The 3135-nt window shown below is 40.5% G+C and overlaps 1 pseudogene; it reads right to left on the minus strand.

Moving 5' to 3' along the window:
• Nucleotides 1-1641: 1641 nt before the first annotated feature.
• On the minus strand, nucleotides 1642-2902 carry LOC129550285 (G2/mitotic-specific cyclin-B1 pseudogene; annotated as a pseudogene).
• Between the last annotated feature and the right edge of the window lie 233 nt (nucleotides 2903-3135).

Genomic DNA, 3135 nt, shown 5'->3' on the forward strand with positions numbered 1-3135 from the left:
TTAGCATCCATTCCATATTTTAATTGTTTTACCAAAAATTCAAATATATTTTGGAATCCCTGTTGACTTAGATAGCTGGGTCCATTCTTAAGGAGCCCACTCTTAAAGAGCCTATTCTTGGCTTCTGACCTCAATGATTCTTCCAACATTGGCTGTGTGGCCTAAGGCAGGTCAACTAGGATGTCTCTTAGGAATTTTCCTGGGAACAAAGTGACAGTTTATTCCTTTGCTTATGAATTAGAAAGCATATAATCCTAAGAGCCTTAACATCAAGAAAAATGGAGCCAATAAAAACAAATTAAGGGCTAATGTAAAATTCTAGAGTCCAAAATCCATGTAGAGTGTCCAAACTTGGAAACATTTTAAAAGTCTGATCCGTAACATGCATTATCTCCATCTTAGAATAGAATGCATTGTTTTAAAATCTTAATTGCAATTAATTCCTTGCAAATAAGAATAATTTGTCTCTCTTCTTAAATATAACTTTTGATCCAAAATGTGAATACAACGTTTAATCCAATATATATCTGCTAAACATTTTAAATAATCTTCAAACTCTTAATATAATGCCAAAAAGTTATTTTATTTATATCTACAGTAGAAAAATTTGAGTTATCCATACTTTGCACACAAATAATGTTTCTAAAAAAATGGAAGATTATCTAAGAAAAACTACTTTATCATTATAATTTTAAATAACTCATCACAATAAAAAGAGTCAAGCAGTATTTAGCAGGTATATTGTTATTAATAATATCATTGCTCTTAAATTTTACTTGAAAAACTTTAATTTTTTTTCCTTTTTTATTATTCACTTTAGTTCTGTTCAGTTGCTCAGTCTTGTCCGACTCTCTGCAACCCCATGAATCACAGCATGCCAGGCCTCCCTGTACATCACCAACTCCTGGAGTTCACTCAAACTCACGTCCACAGAGTCGGTGATGCCATCCAGCCATCTCATTCTCTGTCGTCCCCTTCTCCTCCCGCCCCCAACCTTTCCAGCATCAGAGTCTTTTCTAGTGAGTCAACTCGTCGCATGAGGTGGCCAAAGTATTGCAGTTTCAGCTTTAGCATCAGTCCTTCCAATGAACACCCAGGATTGATCTCCTTTAGAATGGACTGGTTGGATCTCCTTGCAGTACAAGGGACTCTCAAGAGTCTTCTCCAACACCACAGTTCAAAAGCATCAATTCTTTGGCGATCAGCTTTCTTCACAGTCCAACTCTCACATCCATACATGACCACGGGAAAAACCATAGCCTTGACTAGACGGACCTTTGTTGGCAAAATAATGTCTCTGCTTTTTAATATACTATCAAGGTTGGTCATAACTTTCCTTCCAAGGATTAGAGCTTAGTAAATCATCTTAAGTAAAGCCAGCCATATAAAACAAAAACCGAGAAGAACCAATTGTATGTATTAGTTGGGTCTCCGGGTACCTGAAAACTGTTTTTAAGCAATCCCCACCATACCTTTAAAACAACTTTTATCCTCAAGTGGAAAGTAGCCACATTCAAATGAGTTAAAGGATAAGTAAAAAGAACTACAGCTTTATTAAAAGTAAATAAATGTAACATATAATATGTACAGATGGCACATGGTGCCAATTTTATTTGCAGATAGTATTCCAAAGTTCACAAGTTACACCTTTGCCACAGCCTTGGCTAAATCTTGAACTAGTGCAGAATTCAGCTGCGCTAGAGTGCTGATCTTAGCGTGTTTAGATGTGGCATACTCAGAGTCATGTGCTTTGTGAGCCCATGGTTCACCATGAGCACATTCTTTGCCAGGTGTTGCATAACAAGAAGGGATTCTTCAGTGTATGACAGGTAATGCTGCAGAGTTGGTGTCCATTCACCATTATCAAGAATTTTCAGTGCTAAGCTCCCGCTGCAGTCTGAGGTGGAAAGTGCACCATATCGTAGTCCAGCATAGTTAATTCCATCAGATATTTGGCCAGAGTATGTAACTCAACATCAACCTCTCCAATCTTAGATGCTCTCCGAAGGAAATGCAGGGGTAGAGGGCCACCCAGACTAAAATTTAAAGCTCTTAGAATCTGCATTTCCATCTGTCTGATTTGAAACTTGGTGTAGGTGTTGTCAGTCACAAAGGCAAAGTCACCAATTTCTAAAGGGTACATTTCCTCATATTTGCTTGCAACAAACATGGCAGTGACTCCAACCAGCTGCAGCATCTTCTTGGGCACACAATTATCCTGCATGAACCGATCAATTATGGAAACAGTCATGTACATGGTCTCCTGCAGTAACCTGAATTTCATTTGAACTTGCACTAGCCAGTCAATTAGGATGGCTCTCATGTTTCCGGTGACTTCACGACCCATTAGGTATTTGTGGTTTGACTGCTTGCTCTTCCTCAAGTTGTCTTAGATAGGCATAGATATCTTTTACATATTCACTACAAAGGTTTGGATCCGCTCCGTCTTCTGCATCCACATCACTCACTCCAAGAGTTACATCTGAGAAAGCCTGACACAGATATTCTTCTGCAGGGGAACAGCCAGATGTTTCCGTGGGGCTTGGAGAGGGAGTATCGACCAAAATAGGCTCGGGGGAATATCTTCCTTAACAGGCTTGGGTTCCGGCTCTGGCTCCGACTGGGGCTCCGGCACAGGTACAGGAGCCTTTTCCAGAGGTTTTGGTACTTTTTTAGCAGTAACTTTTCCAGCAGCTAAAGTTTTTGCTTCCTTTTTCAGAGGCAGTTTGGCCTGCGCTTGTTCACTGACTTTGCTACCGATGTCTCCAAGAGCTATTCGGGGCCTCAGCCCGGGCTTAGACGTTGCAACAGCGGCCACAGGCACGCGCTTGGCCCCTGCCATACTGATCTTCGCCTTATTTTCAGCATTAATCTTCGTGTTCCTGGTGATCCGGAGCACCATGGCTTCTTCTGCACCAAGCAGCAACTCAGTGAGGAGAAGGAGCGTACTGGAGCCCCCGACCAGCCAGGAGCTTGACTCAACCACAGGCCAACAGCCGTTCCTCCGCAGCTCGCCCGAAAAACTTTAATTTTTAAAAATTGATTTGATCTCTTATGAATTAACACAGAAGTACATTTTTTTTTTTTTTTTGGATACATGAGCTTTATGCCAGTATACAGAAGTGGGACAGTAAA

This window comes from Moschus berezovskii, chromosome 1 (genome assembly GCF_049115385.1).
Source record: "Moschus berezovskii isolate FMDL1 chromosome 1, NW_MosBer_1.0, whole genome shotgun sequence".
NCBI classification, from domain to species: domain Eukaryota; kingdom Metazoa; phylum Chordata; class Mammalia; order Artiodactyla; family Moschidae; genus Moschus; species Moschus berezovskii.